A 26517-nucleotide genomic window follows, 5' to 3' on the forward strand; every position below is an offset into this window, starting at 1 on the left:
TCCTGGGAGGGCTGATGTGGAGTCCGTTCGGGGCTCCGGAGAGGGGAATCTGTCGTCATCGTCATCATCAACCTTCCTCCATCACCGATTTCATGATGCTCACCGCCGTGCGTGAGTAATTCCATCATAGGCTTGCTGGACAGTGATAGGTTGGATGAGATTTATCATGTAATCGAGTTAGTTTTGTTATGGTTTGATCCCTAGTATCCACTATGTTCTGAGATTGATGTTGCTATGACTTTGGTATGCTTAATGCTTGTCACTAGGGCCAGAATGCCATGATTTCAGATCTGAACCTATTATGTTTTCATCAATATATGAGAGTTCTTGATCCTGTCTTGCAAGTCTATAGTCACCTATTATGTGTTATGATCCGTTAACCCCGAAGTGACAATAACCGGGATACTTAAAGGTGATGACCGTAGTTTGAGGAGTTCATGTATTCACTATGTGTTAATGCTTTGGTCCGGTACTCTATTAAAAGGAGGCCTTAATATCCCTTACTTTCCAATAGGACCCCGCTGCCACGGGAGGGTAGGATAAAATATGTCATGCAAGTTCTTTTCCATAAGCACGTATGACTATATTCGGAATACATGCCTACATTACATTGATGAACTAGAGCTAGTTCCGTCCCACCCTAGGTTATGACTGTTACATGATCGATCACATCCGACATAATTCTCCATCATCGATCCAATGCCTATGAGCTTTTCCTATATTGTTCTTCGCTTATTTACTTTTCCGCTGCTACTGTTACAATCACTACAAAACCCAAAAATATTACTTTTGCTATCATTACCTTTTGCCACCGTTACGACTACTATCATATTACTTTGCTACTAAACACTTTGCTGCAGATATTAAGTTTCCAGGTGTGGTTGAATTGACAACTCCGCTGCTAATACTTGAGAATATTCTTTGGCTCCCCTTGTGTCGAATCAATAAATTTGGGTTGAATACTCTACCCTCGAAAACTGTTGTGATCCCGTATACTTGTGGGTTATTAGGTGTAACGCCCCAGATATAACTTTCCATATTTGTATCCAACTCTTGCCGTCTCCGGCGCTAAGTTATATTTATTTCTCGGGTTCGGGTCTTTGTCTCCGTGTGTGTTTTTCTTTTCCGTGCATCTCTTATCATGTCATCTCGTGCATTGCATTTGCATACATGTTCATCTCATGCATTCGAGCATTTTCCCCGTTGTCCGTTTTGCATTCCGGTGCTTCGTTCTCCTCCAGTGGCCATTTCTAGCTTTCTTTCGTGTGTGGGGATTAAACATTTCCGGATTGGACCGAGACTTGTCATGCGGCCTTGGTTTACTACCGGTAGACCGCCTGTCAAGTTTCGTATCATTTGGACTTCGTTTGATACTCCAACGGTTAACCGAGGGACCGAAAAGGCCTCGTGTGTGTTGCAGCCCAACACCCCTCCAATTTGGCCCAAAACCCACCAAACTCTGCTCCATGTCCTAGAGCGTTCGATCACGATCGCGTGGCCGGAAACCGCACCTCATTTGGACTCTCCTAACTCCACTTATGCCTATATATACCCCCTCCAATTTCGGATCTCGTCTTCCTCCTCGAACCCTAGTTCCAAAAAAAAAACAGCTCCCGCACCGACGGACGTGTCCGCCCCCGGCCGGACAGCGTCCGCCGCCGCCCGCGTCCTCTCCCGCGCTGCCAAGTGCCGCCGCCGCCGCCGCCTCGGAGGCCCGCCCGGCCCGTTACCGGCCCCCGAGGCCCAGATCCGGAGCGCCGCCGCCCGCCTCTTCTTCCCCGCAAACGGCGCCGCGCCTCGCCGCCTTCGCCGCCGACTTCGCCGGCCGGACGCCGCGCCGCCACCGTCGTCCACCGCTCCGGTCGCCGGCGCGCGCCGCCCTGGCCACCGGTGCCCGCCGCTCCGCCCGCGGCCACCCCGCCGTCCTCGTCCGCCGCCCTCCGCCGCCTCTGCCTCGTTCGCCGGCGAGCTCCACCGGCTCCGGCGCCGGCCGTCCTCGGGAGTCGCGCCGGAACAGTGCCGCGTCGCCAGATCCGATACGCGCTACAGTAACCCTAATTTTCGCGAGGTGTTTTTTTCTCTAAGTCCTGAAATTCTTGATCCAAGTTGCTCTGTTCGAGGCCCCGTAACTTTGCATCCGTAGCTCCGATTTGGACATATGATATATCAAAATCTTCGCCTCGACATGTACATCATTTCATTCCATTGCATCATTTGCATTTGAGCTCATCTTGATGCCCAAAATGCTGTTAGAAGGAGGCTCCATGAGTTAAATTGCAGATCCGTTAGTTCATCATGCACTTTTGTCATTTTTGCCATGTTTAATCCGTGCATGATATGCCTGTGCACCTTTGGGATGAATTGTTAAGCATTTTGTCTTATTTCCAGAGGTGCCACCCATGCATTTTTAGGATGTGTGTGTTGTCTTGTGCAAGCTTGCGAAGAGAGGTACCTGAGATTGCTGATTTCAGGGACAGTGATTTTCACTAAGTCTGGGATATTTTAGTTCGTGATGCTATATGTCCAGCTTGTTTCCTAGTGATCCGTGCCTCTTTTGAGGATGATCAGTAAGGGAGTTTTAATATTTATGTTATGCTCTATCCATCCATGTCTTTGTTTGCATATGTGGAGTGCTCTAGGTTGACTAAATCGAGCTCAACTTTTGCTTCGTTGTTAATCTGGGCAGATCGTCAACTTGTTTGCGATTTTGCCGATGCTACCGTTAGTGTTCCATGCATGCTATGCCTTTGTTCTTGCCATGTGTAGCTAGCATATTGTGTCTTATTTCTAGATATATGCTTTCCTTTCCATGACTTGCACCGTAGTGAGTGCATCGAGCTCGTTTACATGCCTTCGTGAGCTATAATTTCAGCATGTCTCAGTTTTCACTAAGTCTGAAAACTGATTGTGTTCGAGCTATGTTCGTGAGCTCGGTAGAGTATTTTGTGAACCCTTTTGGGCCCATGTCACTTTGGGTGTTTTGTTAAGATTGTTGAGTAGCTCCATGCCATGTTCTTACTTGTCATGTTCAGGTCATTTATCATGTTGTTTTGCTGCTCCGAAGAGGGCTTCGTGGTCTGAAATTTCAGGCTAGTCTTAATTTCACTAAGTCTGGAATCTGTTTTGCATATTCATTTTTGCCATGCTTGTTTGAACCTCTTAATGGATGAATTTGCCTATGTCTCAGTGCTAGTGTTTTGTTAAGAATCTTGTGTACATCACTGCCATGTATTTTGTTTTCATGTTTGGTGGCTGTAGCATGTTCATTTCGTTGCGTTTAGATACCTACTTGCTGTAAATCGCAGACCGGTGTCCTATCTTAAAACGCTTGCCATTTCCAAACCGTAACTCCGATTCCAATGATCTTTATATCGTTTTCAAGAGATTTCATCCCCTCTATCTAGTGGCACCCTTGGAATTCCAAGTTGAGGCCAGGTTCATGCATTTCCTGTCATATCTTGCATTTTGCATCCCGCATCGCATCCCGCATAGCATGTCATCATTTCATCACATTGCTTTGTCTTGCACGTGGTTGATTGTATCCTTGTTGCTTGTTTGTCTTGTTTGGGTAGAGCCGGGAGACGAGTTCGCTACCGAGGAGCCCGTTGAGTTTGCTTGTGAGGATCCAGTCAGCTTTGACAACTATGCAGGCAAGATGATCATATCCTCGAAATCACTACTATCTTTGCTATGCTAGTTTGCTCGCTCTTTTGCTTTGCCACTGCTACGATGCCTACCATTTGCTTGTCAGCCTCCCAATTGCATGATTGAACCTTTAACCCACCTTGTCCTAGCAAACCGTTGATTGGCTATGTTACCGCTTTGCTCAGCCCCTCTTATAGCGTTGCTAGTTGCAGGTGAAGATTGGAGGCCGTTCCTTGTTGGCACATTTATTTACTTGTTGGGATATCACTATATTGCTATGTTATCTTAATGCATCTATATACTTGGTAAAGGGTGGAAGGCTCGGCCTCTCGCCTAGTGTTTTGTTCCACTCTTGCCGCCCTAGTTTCCGTCATATCGGTGTTATGTTCCCGGATTTTGCGTTCCTTACGCGGTTGGGTTATAATGGGAACCCCTTGATATTTCGCCTCGATTAAAGCTTTTCCAGCAATGCCCAACCTTGATTTTCCCATTTGCCACCTAGCCTTTTCTTTCCCTTGGGTTCTGCAGACTCAAGGGTCATCTTATTTTAACCCTCCCCCCGGGCCAGTGCCCCTCTGAGTGTTGGTCCGAACTGGGCAGCCTGCGGGGCCACCCGGGGAAACTTGAGGGTTGGTTTTACTCGTAGCTTGACCTATCTGAGTGTGCCCTGAGAAAGAGATATGTGCAGCTCCTATCGGGATTTGTCGGCACATTCGAGCGGTGTTGCTGGACTTGTTTTAACCTGTCGAATTGTCTTGTTGTACCGGGTTACCGAGTCTGATCGGTGTGTCTCGGGTGGAGGTCTATTCCTTCGTTGACCGTGAGAGCTTGTCATGGGCTAAGTTGGGACTCCCCTGCAGGGATTGAACTTTCGAAAGCCGTGCCCGCGGTTATGGGCAGATGGGAATTTGTTAATGTCCGGTTGTAGATAACTTGAACCTTAATTAATTAAAATGAATCAACTGAGTGTGTTGCCGTGATGGCCTCTTCTCGGCGGAGTCCGGGAAGTGGACACGGTGTTGGAGTAATGCTTGCGCAGGTTGTTCCTCTAGATTCTCGCTCGCGCCTTGCCTCCTCTTCTCGCTCTCTTTTGCGTATAAGTTAGCCACCACATATGCTAGTCGCTTGTTGCAGCTCCACATACTTGCCTTATCCTTCATATAAGCTTAAATAGTCTTGATCGCGTGGGTGTGAGATTGCTGAGTCCCCGTGGCTCACAGATACTACAACTCCAGATGCAGGTCCAGGTGATTCCACTCCAGGTGACGAGTACGAGCTCAAGTGGGAGTTCGACGAGGACTCTCAGCGTTATTATGTTTCCTTTCCCGACGATCAGTAGTGGTGCCTAGTTGGGGTTATCGATTCAGGGCCTTGTCGCATGTTGGGGGTCTTTTCTATTTTGGCGCCGTAGTCGGGCCATGAGTGATTTGTATGATGAATGTTATTTATGTACTCTGATGTGACGTGGCGAGTGTAAGCCAACTATGTTATCTTCCCCTTTTTTTATTATGTATTACATGGGATGTTGTAATGATTGCCTGACTTGCGACATTGCTTTCAATGCAGTTATGTCTCTAAGTCGTGCCTCGACACGTGGGAGCTATAGCCGCATCGAGGGCGTTACATTAGGCACATGAAGGAACTCGCACCCCTCAAAATACCCGCTGAGCTGCTGAACGAGGAAGCAGTAACTTGCTATGTTTGCACCCTTGGCATCCCAGTAACTAGACGACTGTTGGACCACCAAGTCGGAGTCGCCGTAGCACAGGATCCGGTGGATGCCGATCTCTTTGGCCAGCTGGAGGCCGTGTACTAGCGCCTCATACTTGGCCACGTTGTTCGAGGCGGCAAAATGAATTTGCAGTGTGTATCTGAGCTTGTCGCCTTTGGGAGAGGTGAGGACAACGCCGGCTCCCAAGCTGGTGCGCATCTTCCAGCCATCAAAGTGCATCCACCAATGGGTGGAGTCTGGAGCTGGCGGCAGGTACTGGGTCTCTACCCAGTCGACGAGGAAGTCGGCCAGTGCTTGGGACTTGATGGCGTTTCGTGGCTGGTAGAAGATGATGTAGGGGGCCAACTCGATGGCCCATTTGGCCACCCGGCCAGATGCATCTCTGTTGCCTATGATCTCTGCAAGTGGGGCAGTGCAGACAACCGTTATTGGGTGCTCTTTAAAGTAAGGTTTCAGCTTCTTAGCGGTGAAGTGCACGCTGTAACACATCTTTTGGTAGTGGGGTAGTTCTGCTTTCAGGTTGACAACACCTCGCTTAAATAATACACAGGCCTCTGGACCGGCTATGCCCTGCCGGCCTCTGGGCGCTCTACTACCATGACAGTGCTGACCACCCAGCTGGTGGCAGCGATGTAGAGGTACATGGGCTATTTAGCAGCCGGGGCCACCAGGACAGGCGGGGTAGTCGACATCTTCTTCAACTGGAGAAAGGCCTCGTCCGCCTTGTCACTCCACTCAAAATGAGTGGTTTTCTTCATGAGTTGGTACAGGGGAAGAGCCTTCTCACCCAGTCGACTGATGAAGCGGCTGATGGATGCCAAGCAGCCGGTGAACTTCTAGACGTCTCGCAGTCGGGTGGGTTTCTCCATCCTCTCAATGGCTTTGATCTTCACAGGGTTGTAGTCAATTCCGCGCTCTGAGACCAAGAAGCCAAGGAGTTGGTCGGCTAGTACCCCAAAGACGCACTTCTCTGGGATGAGCTTGATTTGAAATCGGCACAGGTTATCAAAAGTTCCCTTGAGATCTTCCAGGAGGGTACTACGCTTCTCCGTCTTCACTACAATGTCGTCTACGTGTACGTGGGCATTTCTACCGAGTTGCTTGAGGAGACACTTATGCATTCAACGCTGAAAAGTGGCACCGGCATTTCTCAAGCCGAATGTCATAGTCAGGTAGCAGAAGGCTCCGAATGGTGTGATGAAGGCGGTCTTCAGGCGATCTGCCGGGTTCAACTTGATCTGGTGGTAGCCTGTATAAGCACCCAAAAAACTCAATAGCTCGCATCCGGCTGTGTTATATATCACTTGGTCAATCTGAGGCAAAGCAAATGGATCTTTGGGGCAGGCTTTGTTGAGGCTGGTATAGTCAATACACATGTGCCATTTGTTGTTGTTCTTCTGTACAAGGACTGGGTTGGCGAGCCACTCAAGAAAAAACACTTCCATGATGAAGCCGGTTGCCAGAAGCCAGGCTACCTCTTCACCAACAATGCTTCTCTTCCCCTCCGATAGTCGACAGAGGGGTTGTTTGACTGGCTTGGCATCTGATCTGACATGTAGCTTGTGGTCGGCGAAATCCGTTGGATCACCCGGCATGTCTTTGGGAGACCATGCGAAGATGTCCCAATTCTCAAGGAGGAAACCGACGAGCTCGCTTTCCTATTTGCTGTCAAGATTGGCCCCTATCACAGCATGCCTTTACGGGTGCTCTGGGTCCAAGGGAATCGTCTTTGTCTCTTTGGCCGGCTGGAAGGAGCCATGGGTCTCCAAATCTTTGGGCTCTGGTGGCATGTCCGGCTACTTGCTGGCCATGGCCACCACCCGGTCCAGGAGCTTCTTCTCAGCAGTGATCACAAGGGATTTGGCTAGCCGGCTGCTAGCTGCAGCACAGTCGGCCGATTTCTCGTAGTCTCCAGATATCATGATAATGCCCTTGGTTCCCGGCATCTTCATCTTGAGGTAGGCGTAGTGTGGCACCGCCATGAACATGGCTAGAGCTGGCCGGCCTAGAAGTACATGATAAGGGCTCTCGAGGTCCACCACCTCAAACCAAATGGCCTGACGGCGGAAGTTATATTTGTCTTCGAAGATGACATCTATCTTGATCTTGCCGATTGGTGAGCAAGACAGGCCAGGCACAATTCCATGGAAAATAGTCCAACTGGGCTAGAGTTGCCTCTCTTTGATATATAACTTCTCCATGATATCGCGGTAAAGGATATTGATGCTGCTGCCACCATCTATCAGAATTCGGGAGAAGCGAGCAGCTCGCCTCTCTGTTGCAATGGTGGCATCCAACACCAGGGCATAGGAACCCGGAGAGGGCATCACCTCCGGGTGGTCAGCATGGCTCCAACTGATGGGCTTCTCGGACAAGTGCATGAATTCTGGGGCACTTGAAGCAATGGCGTTCACCTCTCGGTGCTGTTGACGCCGGCTGCGCTGGTCGCCAGCCACACTGGTGAAGACGACGTAGGCTCCATGCTCTTCGGGGTAGTCATCTTGAACAGCGCCAGCTGCTGGACGGGCCGCCGGCTACTGGGGAGGAGGCCGCGGCGGCCCAGCAGGCGGAGGGGGCAGCAGCCCTTCGCCCTTAGAGATCCGGGTGAGCCAATGGCACTTCTAGGTGGTGTGATTGGATGGCTTTGTGCCGTTGTGGAATTTGCAGGGAGCGTCGAGGGTCTGCTCGTAGGAGAAAGCGGGCAGCCAAGCAGGCCTGCCGCCCTTGTGACGCTTGGGGCCGGGTTGTCCTTCAGGCTACTGGTCTTCGAATGTCGCCACCTGCCGGCTAGTGGAAGCCGGCTATGGGGCCTTACGCTTGTGGTCTTTTCGGCTGCTGCCGCCGACTGTTGTCAGTAGCCGGCGTCCTAGGAGCTAGGGGAAGCACCTTTCTAGAAGCCGTCGACATAAACATCATGTTGTGACCAAGAGCAAGTCTGACCCGACCATGGTCAGGCATTTGTATAGGAACAATAGACCTGGGCAGTTACTGTTTCAAGAAGATCACAGCTGTAAAACTGTGCATAAGCAAGAGTTTATGAACAACATATATAACATAAAACAACTCGTACCATAAGTTTCTCAACACAGTTGGAACTGTTCAACGAGTGTAGCAGCGGCACAAATATCCCACGTGGCCTTCCACCATTGAAACGCCCCACAAGGACCTCAAGACAATCAATAAAGTGTATGAACTTGTGGATGTCGTCTAAGTCAACTTCAGTGCCATGAGTAACAGTCGAGCTCTTATAGAATAACAAATGAGTAGCCTGCTTAACTCTGAAAAAACTACACGTGCCATCAATTATAAGAAAATATTAGTTAGAAGTAGCATCTTCGTGAGAGATTTGTTGCTACTTCTAAAGTTAAATTGTGATTAGTTAGACAGAATAGGTGGATTAAGAAGTAATCGAGGCAAGAAGCAAGAACCAGATACAAAACTAACATGGATGAACAAGTGGAACAACGTCGAGGTGGAAGATCGCAGTGAAGATGAGACCAGTATCTGCTATTTCCATCAACATTCATGCGCCAACTTTTAGTCTGTAACACTTGAGAAAGTTTATCCAAGTTCGGCCATAAGAAAAGCAGCGATCTTCTTGGTTCATGAACCCAACTCAAAACTTATATCCATGGCTTATCTTCACTGTGACCATTAAACTGGTGTATTCAGTTACCGCAAGGCCGAGCATCTTGAGTACATGTGTTCTGGCAGAGCAAGGAATGCACTGCGGGAAAAATAATATGAGAACACAATGTATTCCCTATATCCAAATCTAGAAATAATTTCCTCCTTCACGTCAGTGTTGACCATGGTGCTAGTACCTTTTATCCAAATATTGCAATCCAAATTTCCAAATTAGTCGACATGATGTTCAAAAAATCCCACCCTCCCGGATAGAAAAGAGGATTCTAGGAACATACTGTGTGCGTTTTAAAATCCTGTGTTAGGATGAGAAGGAACAAGTGTGGCGTCTCGCCGAGGGCGCAAAAACCTGTAGAGTCCTTGCACTTTGGGCATTGCAAATGAAACACACTAGATTTAGTAAGAAGAAAAATGCATCAACGGCGGCGACTGCCATCCTAGGAGTACCCACGACCAAGGGACTTCGATTTATCGGGGATGGATGAAGAATTCGTACCAGGTTCTCCATGAGAAAATCCTATGCAATCGTCGAGCGGGGGTTTTTTTTGACGGGCGGGGGTTTTCTCTGAACAAGCAGACGAGGGAGAAGGGGTTTCAGACCCAGTGAAATATTGCTTCTTCGTCCGTCTAGCTTATCGCTAAAGCTGGAAAGGTGGGTTTTTTTGTGATTTGATGGCTCATTGGGAATTACTGCGGCGCTACGACTGGGGTGTGTCTACCGTGCAGTTGTGCACTCTAATTTGGTGCATATGGCACGTGGACCCCATTGCCGGATGCCCCACATATCAGTGAAAGGAAGTAGAAAGACAGGAGTAACTAGTAACACATAAATATATTTTTGACAGAGAGATACTCCCTTTGTAAAGAAATATAAAGATCTTTTATATCACAACTGTATACATAAGAAAAATCAAGGGGAATATATATAACATATATAATTATAAAAAACAGAGTTTTTTTAACACGGTATAGACAAGTTGGTGATGATGGTGTGCCTGCCATCCTGCAATATAGGCCGTCCGATTTACATCTGACGGATAGGAAGGAAACTATGGAAATTTTGCAAAAAGGTACCCACACACCTCTCCACATTTGCAAATAAGGCCTTCCCTCATTCATCCTTTCCTCTCATGAGATAAAATACTCATAAACATGCATCTTGATGTTACGTGCAATGCACAGGCATTATAGGGGTTCAGCTGAGAAATACTCAGACAAGCTCACGGTTCTGGACTTTGGGCCACAGGCCGGTGGGCCTGCATGTTTGGGGGCCCATGTGTTCTACCTCAGCGCAGTTCATATTGCAAGTGGTTGGTACGATGCTGGTTTTAGATGTTGTCACAAGGCGAATACACAAAATTGAATAAAGCACGACAGCTGTTGGAATGAAATCAAACGACAGTTCCTAATAAGCAATCAAAGTTGCAATTCAATCAACCATACTATCATACTACTTATACACACAGGACACTTGTTTCACCATGCCAGAGTATTACATGAACCCGAGAAAGCCAGCCATTGCCTTTGCCTCCTCCTTATCCGCCTCGATAATCTCCTCCTCTGGAGCACAAGGTTATCAAGATTTCCGCCTCTACGTCACCGTCAAGCGGCTAATCGGCCGCCGATTTTTATCCCACCAAGCTTGGCGTCGACTGAGTGGATGAGTGGTGGCCTTCCTGGGACCAGAGCGGTGGTGACCTACCGTGTACTACTCTTCCTCGCTGCCGGCTGCGCCCGCGCACGCGCGCCGGCTTCGTGGTCGTGGCGGCGGAGGGCGGCCGGGGGTAACAGGCGATCTCCTTCGTCTGCTCCTGCTAGAGTACGTCCAAGGGAGCTTTGGAGCGCGCCTGGAGCGAAACCACCGATGTCATTCGTTTGCTCCTGCGACAGTACGTCCAAGAGAGCTTTGGAGTGCCCGGAGGCCATGGTTGGAGTGGTGCCAACAGAAGGAAGGTACCGGAGGAGAATGAGTGTGGGTCTTTGGCTATGGCTGGGAGATGGGGCTCAAGTTAATATAGCATTGAATGGGAATGAGCCGTCGCAGACGGATGGACGGCTGGCACCGGAGTAGGTTCGTCGGCATTCGTGGTGTCATTAACACGGAGTAGTCGCTTGCACCGGGATGCCGCGCGGGTGGCGCTCTCTCGCCGTCGCGCTGCTTCAAAGCCGGCACCAGTGAGAGGTCGTGTCAGGCGTGAATGCGGACACTGCTTCAGTGACTTAACCGCAGGTGCGTTGTCTCACTGACATGTGGGCCCACGTGTCAGAGAAACACCAACAGCACCTGCAGTTAAGGCCATTGAATGCGGCATTGACATTCTCGAGAGATGGTGATCGTTTTAGGTGGGAAGTGCGCGCTAGCGATGGAAGGGGTTTCGGTAGGCCAGGGCGGTCAGACGCTGGCGTGCTGGTAAAATGTGAACTCATGGATGACGAGCCTTTGAAGCGTATGCGACACGTATTGACAACCAGGCTTCCATGCAACCGCTCTTGTCGCTAGCTAGCATTCGACGACCACCATTAGACACCACACAACCATACATAACTTACGAATAATGGACGAATCGTTCAGACACACACAAGTGTGCAGTGGCACTATGATCGGTTGCTCACGATAGTACATACTCCGCACCGTAGTACCCTCTCTAGCTAGGCTGTTTTATAGATTGTTGTTGTGATGGACGATATACATGAGCAAGGCGCCGAGTCACGAGTATGACCATTGGTGTTGAGCCTGGTGAATACATGCTCGGTGTTCGCGGAGGCCTCCAGCAAACGTCTAAAGAGTAATGTCACATACGCATAATTTTGGTTTTTATTTGTTTCTCCACTGACAGGTAGGCCCGCATAGATAGATAGATAAAGAACACGAGCTGATGAGGTGCATGCGGATTGTTTGACTGGTCAACCAGGCAAATACGGAGCTATACGCTGAGCCAGTGACCGTATAAATGACTAGGATTCAAGGGGAATCCAAATTTCCTTCGTCTTCTGTCCTTGAGCTCTTGACAAACCAATGCACTTTACGGTTGTCCGGCCACTCCACCCTAGAGCTGTCACCAAGCATCGTTCATGCCACCGCGCCGCACGCTAACCGGTAAGGAAGCGATGGCATCCCGCCGCGCCGAGTTCCTCGCCGCACATGACCGCGCACAGAATGGTAGGAAAGTGGGGGCATCCCGCCGTGCCGATTTCATCGCCGCTCGCGACCTCACACCTATGTGGGCGGAATTTGAAGCCGCCAAGGCCGAATGGGCGGTAGAGCAAGAGGTGGCCAAAGCCGCACAGAGGTAGCAGAAAAGTCAGAAAGCACTCAAGAAAAGAGAGGCCCAGTGTCGCAAGAAAGAAGAGGACGCATGCGTTGCTACAAAGAGGTCGGCGGAGATCCAAGCATGGTGGGGTGCCGCCGACAAAGCCGGGAAGGAGAACGACAGCGTCTGGCCAGCATGTGAGAAGTAGTAGTACTAGTAGTTAGTGTGTGTGTCTGTGTCGCCCGCACGTTTGTTTAATTAATTACGAGCATGTAACAGTACTACTAGTTACTACTATAGTTTTTAGAGCAAATTACCAGTACATTAGCCTAGACTCGATGGAAAAATTCCTATCCTATGCATCAAATGGCATCTCTTTCTCTATAGGAATTGAGATGCATGTCATCTCATTTCCTATGATTTTCATATTCCTATAAAATTCCTATCCTATGAACCAAAGGAGGCCTCTGCTGGAGTAACTACCGTAGCTAGCAGTACTGCTGGTACAGTAGTTTTCTTCAAGAAGCGGAATTCAACGAAGTCATGATGGTTCCTTCATCCGAGCAACTTCACAGTGGGTAAGGTTGGGCCTATGATTTGACGGCTCATTAGTAATTACTGCGGCATGACGACCGGGGTGACTCACCCTAGGAGTTCTGCGGGCATGGAAAGTGGACCAGGATGGTCGACGTCCCACATGTCGGCGAGCGGAAGTATTCTTTCCGATATCGAGGAGCAAGGAAACTGCGTGGTATAGTATCACTGGTGATTTATATTTATTTTCTATTTCTAATGAATGCTAGTGTTTCAACTCTTACGATGAAGGAGTGCCAAACACACGGCACGTGCTGGATGTCACACACGTCAGGGAAAGGAGTGGGACATGAACAACGTGGTAGAGCGTCTCCACTTCTGGGTCGGAGACCACACGTAGTAGTACTACTGTACTAGTGGTATGAATGATACAAAGTGCGACCCGGAGAGAAAGACACGTCTAGTTGGAAGGTCTCGGGGCATACACGTAAACAAATATAAAACCTAATATGTGCCTCCAATTAATATAGTAGTAGTAGTAATAGTAGTAGTAGTAGTAGTAGTAGTAGAGTACTTAGTCACGTACTCCATAACATCACCGGGCATTGCACGTACAACATTTAGTGGTAGTAAGAGACGAATGCCTATATGCCACGCATGTTCATACTAGTTGTTCCTTTCTACTTCACTTACTGTGCTACATTAGACAGGTTCACACATCCACTCCTGGGTACATGTCTGTCTCGTAGTTCCAGTCCCACGTGTTCTTCATATAGATGGAACGATCCTTGCATGACACGTGCACCTTGATGCTAGATGTGTTGCGTGTTGGTAAAAGGATGAACAAATCTCACGTAAAAAAATAGAGTGGAAGAACATAGATTCCCGACGACTGAGAAGGAGGAAGGAACCTCGAGGTGGAGCGTCTGCACTCATAATATTTTATATTATTCAGCGATATAAAATCAACCAATCATCTCCACAGTGGACTGGAAGAGTATGAAACATGGCAGCCCAGTGTAGTTACATCATACTAGTACATGGCTAACCCATGCTATCACCATATTTCTTGGCTTCCGTGCGACACCTATCTCTAGTAATCCAGCAGCCCGTATCGCTTCTCCCTCCTCGTCTCTCTCAAAGTGCGGCGAGCTGGCGTTTTTGCCATCTATTGAGGTCAGTTAACTCATCACATGTTAGCGACATGCCAAGAGCATTCTAAAAGAACTTCCTTTCATGTTCCATTTTCAAAAAGAAAAAAAATCCTTTCACATACGAATTTGATTGTATGATTTGAGCAACTTGCATGTCCTATACTCCTCCTCTTTGGATACTCTAACTTAGCTAGAGGTTAGACTAACTCATGACTAACCCTGAACTAATTGTAGCCAAAGAGGTGTTTGGGTGACAGGGTTAGATTGACAATAAATGCACTTGATGGAGAAAGGGAAGTGATTTTTCAGTGGTCCCAATGAGAACTATCTCCAGTTAGCACCTCTTCGGTGGGATAGTTTTTTTGGTGGGTTCGGTGCAACTTGCTCCAATTTAAACCCTCATGCTTGGATACTTTAGGGCTATTTCAGCCCCAACTAGCTCACACTAACTCTAACCCATGGATCCAAACAGGGCCTATGGCCAGCCTCGATGCGGAGCAGTCGGTAAACCGGGAAGCGGCGCTCTCTCGGCCGTTGCGCCGCTTCAAAGCCGGCGCCAGTGAGAGGTCGCCTCCGCTCTGGCCGGGCATTAATGCGGCACTGACGCTTCAGGGCAACGCTGATCATTGCACGCGGGAAGCGCGCGCTGGCAAGGGAGTACAGGTTTTGAACCATTTCATGTGTAGTACTGGTAGTTTGCAAAACTACTCAATTATTGCACCCAGTTTCCTAAGAAATTGTGGTAAACAACGTTACTCCACAGCCCGCTTCCCTTATCCTTCCTCGTCCATCGCCCACGCATGTCTGCAGGAAGCGACCGGTCAACCCTTATATAGGAGTGCTAGCACAAAAACATGCATGCATGACCACTAAAATTTCCAGATTAAAGAGCCGCTCCGGCGGGAGTATGGCGTATGATGTTACCTTCGGCCGGGCCATGGCTACCGGGCGAAGGCGACCATAGAAGAGGCGGCGGGAGGGGAATGAATGCAGCTACTGTTTGGGTTCGCCGTCCGGCTTAAATAAATGCGCAGCATCATGTGTACCTGCGGGTGCACAAATTGTAACATATGTGTCTGCTTAAGTGGGCGTCACGTAACTAGTGTGTGTGTGTGATTCTGAGAGACAGAGTGCGTGTGTTCGACTCTACTCTTCGGACATGTACTCAACCTTTTGCATCGGGATATAAGGCCCCGTTCGGAAGTCCTCCAGATTCACAAAATCCACATCTCCAGGTTCCAATGCCAGCTTCCAGCTTCCTGTGAGATGCTGCGTGCGTTCGGGAGGCTGTGACCAGCTTCTCCCTTCGCTGCATGGGCTGGCGCTGGGCTACAGGGACATGGGCTGTTAGGGAACGCATATGGTGATATGGGCTGCCGGCCCAGTTCAGAGTGAAATGTGTGGAAGCGTCCACGTCTACTCGCTGGCTCGTACAGGAGCTCGGGAGGAAATAGATCGAACCGGTACGCAACTTAGCGGTGGCATTCCCATGTAATGTCAATGAACTCCAACTTCTCGTTTTGAGCTGGAAGCTGGGAGCTGGGTTGGACTAGCTTCTTGTTTTTCCACTGGCAGGGTCGTTTGCTCCGCGAAGCCAGATTCTTGGAGTTGCCGCATTCGGGACGGTTCCACGCGCTGAGACTAGAAGCTGGGAGCAGGAGAGGATCCGAACGGGGCCTAAGTATAATGGTATTTACTTTAGCTAGTGATTTACATGGCCATATTAACATGGTTGTGTAAAAAATGTCACTTCCTGCTCGTGATTTGCATTATATAATTACAAGCAAGATGCTCGTGCATTCCACGGAACATCAATATGCATTTTTTTACAAAACACATGTTGTGATTTACCCATGTAGGAGTAATCCCATGTGTAAAAACTAATGATATTTCAAGAATTCTATAGGAAAACTGGTATCTCGAGAATGTCATCGAAGAAATGAAAGATGAGAGATAAGGTGAGGAGGAGTGGAGCGTGGTGGTGAATGGTGGTCGGAATGGGCGGAGGCATGGGGATGGACGGCGCCGGCAGGCGGCAGCGGCCACCATGCTAGACTGTTCCGGAGACTTTCTTTTTTTATTGCTCAGCAATGAGGTGTGGAGGTAAGGATGTGGAGATAGGTGCAACTATCTTTTGTAAAATTATCATAGTTTGCTTTCTATCCATCAGATATAGATCAGACGGTCTATATTACAAGATGGCAGGCACACCATCATCACCAACTCATTTTTTATAAGGGTACAGATGATAAGTTTGCTAACTACTAAAGTAAAGTGGAATTTGTCCATGTTATACAAGTAAATTAAGGTGATCGTTTATCATACGGGTAAGGGTGGATGAATGTGGTAGGAACAAATGCTCCGCCTAGAGCATGTGTGTGTGTGAGATGGAGTCTCTGTGTGTGTGTGCGCGTGTGTCTGTGAGAGAGAGAGAGATGGAGTCTTAGTGTGTGTGTGTGCGTGTGTGTGATGGAGTCTTACTGTGTGTGTGTGTTTGTGTGTGGGGGGTGGGTGGGTGGGTGCATGTGTGTGTGTGTGTTTGTTTGTTTGTTTGTTTGTGTGTGTGAGTGTGTCGCGGGGTCCTCCGAGGCGGATGTAATTTAAGTTTATATGGCTTCATCATAGAGAGGTGATGTGTATGGCAGAGGCCACCAACGATGGGGTGCGAGAGAGAAAATGCCCGTAGAGAGGGAAGAGAAGGTGTGTGCGCTTGAGAGTAGTCGACATCGAGAGACACCGAGGAAGACTACTATATATCGATGGTGCATGTAGGCGGGAATTAGACAAATGGATGGTCTTATTGGTTTCGGGGATATAGGGGAAGAGTGAGAGGGGGTGGGTAGCTACAAGGAGGTTGTTAAGTGTGAGTGTGTGTTTTACCCATCCAGGCGGAAGTTATGTGCACACAAGAAGAGAACGATTTGATGTGGCGTTAGGGTTGAGGGTAATTAACTACGTATGGAGACATAGAGACCTTCAACGTGTATGTGTGAGAGGTATACATGTATACGTGGGATGTATGTGTGTGTGTGTGCACGCGTGCATGATCGAGATAAAAGAAAGAAGACATAAGTCATAAGCTAAGATCAACGACATGGGAGAGACGGATTGGTATGACAATATGCATGCATGCGAGAATGCAAGGAAGAAGGCCCGACAATTGAGCATGTTCTTTTGTCTTTAATAGATAGTGGCGTGGGCTGGAGCATGCATCTATGGCGAGCAGAGGGTGTGAGGCACAACGATTTTGCAAAAGAGATCAACCTATAAATGAAAGAAGGTTGATGGAGAAACAGATAAATAGAAAGATAAAGATGCTAGCTAGTGTGCATTAGAGATAGGAGTCGAGTGGATCAGAAGGCTGATTTATGGGTGTGGGTGTGAGATATATGAAGAAAGGGTGCATGGACTCACATACAAACAAATATCGGAGAGAAATGAGATCCGGAGAGACAGAGTTTTGTGTTTGTGTGTGAGAAAGAGATATTTAAGAGGAAGAGTCGTAGGTTCTCATAGCTAAGGTGCGAAAGACATCTCTGTATGAGGGGTGTGCGAGTGGCACACAGGGGAATAGTAGAGAGAAATGAGACCCCGAAAGACAAAGTTTTGTGTTTGTGTGAGAGAAAGAGATTCCGCATGGAGAATCTAGTTAGAGACACATAGTAGGGAGCGAGATATACTTAGAGAGAGATAGAGTGATGAAGGTCGAGGGAGAGAGTACCATCAGTGTGTTACAAAGATAACAGATCATTGTCGACATACAGGTAGCACGAGAGATACCCGAGAGACGATGAACGCGTATAGGTCTAGAGAGATAGTCCTATATAAGCATGAGTGATAGTTATATAAGACGAATATCTGGATTAAATGGGATTCAAATATTTAAACTAGAGATCACGACATCGATAATATCATAACGCAAATTGGTGTATCAAACATGCATATTCATTTGAATTTGGGGACACATGTAATGTTATATAGTTTATCAATATTGGTGATCCATAGATTCTTTAATTAGAAACAATGCATGGTTTATATGCAATTATGTCTGAACGGGATTACACTATATGTTGCGTGTGTGAAACACATTATACATGTTTGAGAAGTAAAAAAAACCCCCGCATGAAACACACATTTATTGGAGACAGTTAGTGAGGAATGCATACATTGGATTTCAACATAAAGTGGTTTCAAATATTTGAAAATCCAAATTGATGGATACAACCTTATGAATCTGAGATCATGCCATTTGTAAACCATATTTATGTATAAAGGGTGTTGTGCTTTTGAAAGTATATATAAAAAATGATGTATATATAATTTTATTCCAATCGAAAATGTATCCCGCCCGAAAAAAATTGGAATACAAACGGGATTCGAATTGAGTTCGCACGGTAAACGTGCACTCTGCAAAATTTGAACGAAGCAGGGAAAGTCGTAGTAACCGCCCGAAACCAAAATCTGCGAGATGGAAATTACTACTGCCTATCCCTGCCATGCAAAGCCTATCTTCTCGATTTCTATAGGTTTGTAATTTCACTCAAACGTGACATAACCGCCTCTCACCCAGATTCATACATGGTGGGCGCCAAAACACAGTGTGTCCTCGGCCGAAATCGACTCCCTTCCCGATTCATACATGGTGGGCACCAAAAACAAACTCTCGTGGGCAAATATTCGGTGTATGCAAGATTACCGTCCTATCCCCAACCAACTAATATTGTTGTGATGTAGGAAATTTGAAACGGGCGCTAAGTTTGGAAATTTCCTCGCATTTGAGACAAGCGTGCCCTGAAGACATGGTTCCCCCTTCCTCTCCACCTCCATTTCCCTATTCGTACTCTGTGCGCGCCAAAACACCCTCTCCACCCCATCCACCGCCGTCCTCCACCCCATCCACCGCCGTCCTCGTCCACCATGCCGGAGCTGATACCCCGACGTCGCCGTCCATTACAAGAGATCAACCTCTCTCATCCACGGCTTCGGACCGGGATCCTTGCATCCCGTCCTCTCACTTCATACCCGTCATCGTCCACCTTGTCGGCACCGCTCCTACGACCGTCTCGTCCTCCGCACCCCGCCGCCACCATCTACCCTCCTAGATCTGCTTCACGCCGCCGACAGCCATCGCTACCGCAGCACCGTCATATTCTCAGTAGATGCATACACGGTGCCGCACCAGAGGCGGTACTCTTTTGTATCTGTTCAACTTATTTATCGCAGCAAAAAAATAGATCGCCATTGCTTTACTCTGATTTCTTGTCCATCACTTACTTGCCATTTGAAAGCAAACATTGGTTGCGAAGTTGCCTTTGTCCGGTTTGCACCTTCAGATCCGCCATGGCACACTCAACACTATACTCCCAATGCTTATGGTTTTCCCCTTTTATATTCCACACTAGTTAAATCACAGTGGACTAAATTTCAAAATTGGGTCAGTCAATTTTTCAGAGCTTGCCGGTAAGAACGAAGGGGCTCGGGTGGGGACTTTGGTTGTGTGTGTGTGTGGGGGGGGGGCTCGCCGAACGAAGAAAACTTGACGCGGGTGGGGGCGGGGTGGGGGGTGGGGGTGGCGGACGAACACAGGCGGTGGGGGCCGGTGGTCTGACCGGCGGCCCGTGTGGTGTTCTGTATGGGAAGAATCGGAGACGAGGAAGAAGCAGGGTTAGGATACGTACGATCTTCATCCAACCACCTAAAATGGTCGACTGACCCAAATGACAAAAGTCACACGACTTTCATGCAGACAAGCCTTTATATCCAGTACCATCATCATACCTGCTTAGCACTGCTCTTGAATCCATCAAGCTAAACAATGTGCCACTCATAATTCCGAACTTGTTTCTCAAGTACGAATCTGATATGATGCTGATATTACTAAAACAGATAACATTTAATTGGTCAGCTAATGTTCCTACTTTACTTTTGAAAAAGTACGTGCACCACATATAGAGAGACAGCAGGGAGTTGCTTTCTTAATGCACTCTGGTTCATCATGTGTGGGCACTGCGCAACAAACATTTTATTATCCAAAATCTGCTTGCTCTTCTTTAGCATGTTCCTCTTCTGTTCTTATTTAGTAAGTACTCTCTCCGTTCGTAAATACAAGTCTTTGTATAGATTCCACCATGGACTACATATGGAGCAAAATGAGTGAACCTACACTCTAAAATGTATCTGGATACATCTGTATGTGATCCATAGTGGAAATCTCAACCAAGACTTATATTTTGGAATGGAGGGAGTATGATAGTAGTACAGTATGTTCCTTTTAGTGAAGATGAGCAGGGACATTTGCAGTGTAGAGGTCTATACGGTCGTTTGGTATGGACACTTTGAACTCTTCGGGCCTCTTTCATTCGTAGAATTTTGTGAACATGGGAATAGGATTTGTAGTGGACTTCCCACTTGAATCCTATAAGAATAGCAAGGAAATGTGGGGAGCGGTGTCACCTTTGAGAGTTACACTGATATTAACAGTACTGCACCTTCAGTTGAAGAGAGCTGGTATCCGAAGCCTTTCTAGCCGTACCGGCAATACTAGCACATATATTCCAGCAAGTTCCACTTTGCTGATTTTACTCTGATGCTTACGGTTTTCACGTTTTATCTACACTATGATCTGTGTAGCTGCTTTGTGTCGCACTAGCAGCAGTCCACTCTTGAAGCTAAACACCGCAATGACTTACAAAATTGGCACCAAGGCATTGAGTTCCATTCTGGATGCAATGAAACTCATACGCTCTCCACATGTTGATTCTTGTTCAAAATATGATCCTAATGACTATTCTAACCTCGAGGAGTCAAAGGCAGATGGTATGTCCTGTTCACCCATCAAGGTGCCTGTTCTAATTTGGCAAGGTTTTATTGATTTCGCGTATCTTGAATATGTTGTCTTGCATTTCTTCTACTTTATTGCACCGCCATCTTCTTAGTTTACTCATCATATATGTCGAGATGCCATGCCCATCCATTATCAATACATTTTCCATCTGTCATCATACCATGTTTTTCCACTCAAATGATGTTCTTGTGCATCAAACATCAAAAAGGAAGAGGGTGATTGCCGAACCTGAAGGAGCACCAACAAAGTCCTTGAAAAACGTGGTTGTGCCAGAGAAATCAGACATCACCCCACTTATATTGGCTGTACAATCAGTGACACAAAACGTAGGACCGACTCTAGCAGACTGTACCCATACTTCACTGGCCACACCACTAGCCGCACCACACAGGATCTGCACTCCAGCAAAAGGTATGCCAATTTCAGTTGCCATAGCACCAGCCATACCACAGAAAAATCCCACTCCAGCAAAAAGTACAGCAAGTCCATCGGTCGAAGACCTATCTCAACTGCAGAGACGGCTAATTCCTGCAGATTGGAACCCCATTCCAGTTATTCCTAGTTTAAAAGACAATGCTTTCAATGTTGTTAGGGACTACGTGCATATATTCCAATCATGGGAAGATTATAGTGAAGACAAACACCATTTTCACATCTTCCTGTCCCACTTACGTGTAAGTGCTATTATTCATGGTGATTATTTTCCTATTTTCTGCTGATTGAACACATCAATGATTTACATTACATTGTTGTAAGTAGGTGAGGGTCAATCTGGATAGTAATGACGAGCAAAGCTTGCTTGCGCTTTTCAAGGAAGCATTGCAGCAGTATTGGTGTTACCTGAGGAAATCACACTTTGATGGCAAGTCTATAAACGAATTTCTAGTGAAGTCTCTTGTGCTAAATTTAGAAGACATTGAATGGAAAAACCTTGTTATGCACAGGTCCCGTTTCGAGGATGAGGTACTATCTATGATATCGCATGAAAATTTGAACTTCTACTTTTTCCGCATGTGCCTTACGGATCTTTTTTGCAGGAAATCTGCTCGAAAAAGAATTCCGGTTTGAAAAGAACAACATGATATCGCAAATATGATGCCCGCTGCTTTGCTCTTGTTAGTACCTGTTGTTCTGTATCACTGTACTTGCATACATATCTGGTTCATTATGTGACAACAGTATGCATGATAGCTTGCTTACCAATTGTTCGCTCCAAATTATCTGATCTGTATGAATGGTTACATTAGTGTGGAATATATCCAATGCCAATGAATTTTTTAGCTCTGCATTGTTCTTGTAAGTACCTGCTGTCCTTTATAAGTGTACTTATATTGACAGGTAGTTGTTCATGTACCATCACTCTGTAGCATATTTTCCTTTGCCCTCCATTTTCTACACATAAGATCTATATTTACTCTTACCATAAGGTTGGATAACACCGATGGCACTGAAGAAGTTTAGCCCTGCATTGCTCTTGGATGTACCTTTTGCCTGTATCGTTGTACTTACATTTATAGCTACTTGGTTATGTAGCATCACTCTTCATCTTATCTTAAATATTCTCCATTTTTTCTTATATTGTCACATCTATATTTACTCTTAACAAAATGTAGAATAAAGGCAATGCTTATGAAGAAGATTCTGTGGTAAACTTCTTGAATTGCCCCCCCCCCATCAACATGGACAAGGGCTTTATAGAGCCCGCCTTCACCAATAATGTAAGTTTGTCCTTCTCAAGCCTTCAAACTTTGTTGTGTATATCTGGTTAGGCATGACTGCAACAACTGTTTATTTTTGGTGTTTGCATCAAATTGCATGTTTAAAGTTTAGTATGTAATCCAGTTCATAAACAAAAGTTTGTCTTTCTCAATTTAAGTTCTCAGTTGTACAACCAAGTTCCTTCTTCATACCATGTAAATTAAACTATACAGAGCAAATGATCTCATTTTTCCTATCTGAAATGGGATAAATTGACAGCACACTAACCATTGATACTTATGAGTTCTTGATCTGTAATCCAGTGGTGTCGTGAAGCTGCCAACTCCTTCACAATGTCATTTCCTGCCATGTCTTGACCTGAACAATACCATATTATGTTAATGCTATTTTAAACCGTGTCACTTTATTCGTCAGTAAGAAATGTGATGAATTGTCAGCACTGATACTTATATGTGCAAAACCTGTCATCTGTGTGCTTGTTTATCTTTCAGAGTGAGGAGGATATAACTGTCAAATAAGTGCAGTCTCACCAGCATGCTCAGCTGCTTGCGCTGCAGCTCCCGAGCAGGGCTAATCTTTCTTGAACTCTATTGAAGTGATGTCCGTTTTGTATATTATTTTTTCGGCGTGTTTAGTTGCACTGGTGGCGATCTTTGATGCCCAGTGTATGTAATCTGTTGTCTGCTTGTGCTTTATTATCATAGTGGCGAACTTTGATGCCCAGTGGATGTAATATGCCTTAATTTCTTTATTGTATAGTCTAGGTTTTTTTCTTATTCATGATGTTGAAGTTATTTTACTGTATATATATCCTATCTTCGCAGTAAAATGGCCTAATCGTAAAATTACGGTACATAATCGGGCCGTCATGCAAATCACCATGTATGATCCGCATCATGGGCCTCGTCATCTTGGTCCGTTAACACGCCTAAATGTAAACTGGACCACTAGTAGATCTGGGCCTTTAATAGGCTAAGTAAACCACCGGCCCTATTTTCCCAAGAAAACTCAATGGGCCTTTAGGAGGCTAAAAAGTAGGTTGGGCCTAAAACATGCCGAACAGCTTATGGGCTGGTAGCAGCCCGAAATAGACCCCAACCCATGAATGTGCCAATCAAATCATGGGCTTATAACAGGCCAAAATTGTCTCGGTCCTTGTTTGGCACAATCAGATTATCAGCTGCGAGCAGTCCGGATGCAAACTAGGCCGTAGTTAGGCCCAACTATATGACGGGCTTTTAACATGACGAAATTAATATAGGGCCAAAATGTTCGACGGGCCCTTAACAGGCTGAAACTAATATCAGGTCGAATTACTAAATTGGCCTTTAGCAAGTGGGCCCAAAAGCATAGCGTCCAGTTGACGGGCCGAATCTGAAATGGGCCATAATTTAGCCCAAAGCCTCTTAAAGGGCCGGACCTGATCTGGGCGGTAATTTGGCCCAGAACGTGGTACGCTTTTAACTGGCCGGATCTCATATGGGCCATTATTAGGCCCGGAACGTGGCAGCCCATTAATGGACCGGATCAAATATGGGCTGACATTTGGCCCAAAACATGGCAGCCAGTTAATGGGCCGGCCTACTAGGGTCCTCAACATCTTGTGGGCCTACAGTTGGGCCAGCCCATTAATGTCGGTGCAATCTCGTGGGCCTTTAGCTGGGCCGACCCATTATGGTCCACAAAAATCTTGTGGGCCTTCACCTGGGCCGACCCATTATGGCCCGCAAAAATCTTATGGGCCTTTAGCTGGGCCGGCCCATTATGGCCCACAAAATTTTATGGGCCTTTAGTTGGGCCGGCCCATTTAAACTTTATGGGCCACTTTTGGGCCCGTCCACGTGTTAACATATCATAGGCGCATCTCGCCCATTGGATAAGTGACACGTCTGCCAACACGGAGCTGACACGTGTTTCCTACAGCCAATGATGATTTTACACGTGGAAAATCCGCATTGGTCCGGGCTGTTAACGGGTTATTGCATCCAAAACCGGACCCGATAGCTTAACGGCGTTCCGTTATGGTGGATGCCACATGTCGGTCACCCTTGACGAAAGCACTTCTGTGACGCGCGATTTATCATCATGGAAGTGGACACTTCGGTGATGATAATTTTGGTAATGTCATGGAACACTTAGCACAGGTATGACTATATTGATTCTGTCATAAATTTGTCATGGATGTACATGCATGACAGAAAACGTGACCTACTATGACAAACACGTATCATCACGGAAGTGTATTTTTCTGTTGTGCATTTACTCCCTTCATTCCTAAATATTAGTCTTTTTAGAGATTTCAAATGGACTGCCACATACGGATGTATATAGACATATTTTATAGTGTAGATTCACTCATTTTGCTCTGTATGTAGTCACTTGTTGAAATCTCTAAAAGACTAATATTTAGGAACAGAAGGAGTATTTTTGAATTCGTGTCATACATGCATGGTTTGGAAAAATAGATGCACTATACTTATTGGATTGTTGTTGTGTTCGTGTGTGTGTGTGTGTGCGTGTGGTCATATGCTTGATACATAAAAAGTTTTCTCACCACCATACCCTTCATCTTTTAAATTTGAATTTGCAATGAAAAACTTACTATGGATACCATGAAATGTGAAATCCACATTGAGATCACTATATCACAAACTCACTCTAATTCAAGAACTCGTCATAAATCAATTACCACATTGAGATTACTATTTGCAAGGAAAATACGAGCATTGTAATACACATAGATTCGTTCGGCAATTTGAAAGATTCATTTCGTATACTCGAATGGTAGGACCCAACGGCGTGCCAGCCAGACCTTGGATCGTGTTGATCCTCAAAAAAATATAAAAACCGGGCTCGTGTTGATCCTCATAAAAAACTGGGCTCGTGTCCTTCTGGTGGCGTGCGTGGTACGCCCATTAGCCAACCCCAACCAGTCGAGCCTCCGCGTTTCGAGTTGAAATATCTGGTGGCCAGAATTCCAGCCCTAAGAAATTCCCCCCATGTCCCCGGTCCATAGTGACTATCGATGAAAAATGGAGGGATGCTTTAGGAACTAGACAACGTTACCTACCGTGCGGAGCATGGTTCAATTCCCTCGGTCGGCGCTACCCAAGGTCACCCGTCAGCTGCATTGCCTAGTACTAATAGGAGTACTACACCAGGATGAGCACAGAATTGAGCCCATTTGTTCGTGCCTAGTACTTGACTTAATATATCAGGCAATGAACTGGTACGGAGGGATTATCCTTTTACTCTGCATATATAACTTGTCTGATGTCTAACTAAGAAAAATGTTTGCCCAAGTCCTTTCTTAAGAAATACAACAGGAAAGATGTATCGCTTTAAAATTTATTGCATGATGCACGTTATGATATTGTTTCAAATCCTGGATTTTAAATTTTAGAAAATCCAAAAGTGACAAGAAATTCATGAAACTGAGCATGTTCACGTGATATGGCACATATATTCCTATGTAATTTTTTCTTCAATTTGAGACAGGCTGCTTATGCAAAGTTGCACAAATGAAGAGCCAAGGTATTTATTGAAACCGTGGGCGTTTACGTGCCGCCATGAGTCCCGCTTCTCATCAGCAGGTGCCGACTGAGCAAGCGTGTGAGTCGACGGGAGGCGTGCGAGCAGACCGCTGCACCGGCTGACAGGAGGCGTGCGAGCAGACCACTTCTCAGGCTCACCGCGAGGCGAGCCCTTTGACCAGGGTCCGCTGCCCACCTTCATCCCAACTACTCCCACTGTTAATGTCGTCGGCGCCACCATTTAAAATCAACCCCGCACTACCCGGTATCGCTACAATCTTCTCTCTTCCTCTCCGATTCTCCTGTCATCTACCTCCAACCAGCCTGACCTAACCGTACGCCATGCCGTATCACGATGGTCTGCCCTTAGTCTTCCAGTTTCCCGAAGAAGACACCTAGCTGGAGTCTCAAGAACATAAGGCGCTTTGGGACGAGCTTGAACCGGCCTTGCGGGAAGATG

This window comes from Triticum urartu, chromosome 2 (assembly GCF_003073215.2).
Source record: "Triticum urartu cultivar G1812 chromosome 2, Tu2.1, whole genome shotgun sequence".
NCBI lineage: Eukaryota > Viridiplantae > Streptophyta > Magnoliopsida > Poales > Poaceae > Triticum > Triticum urartu.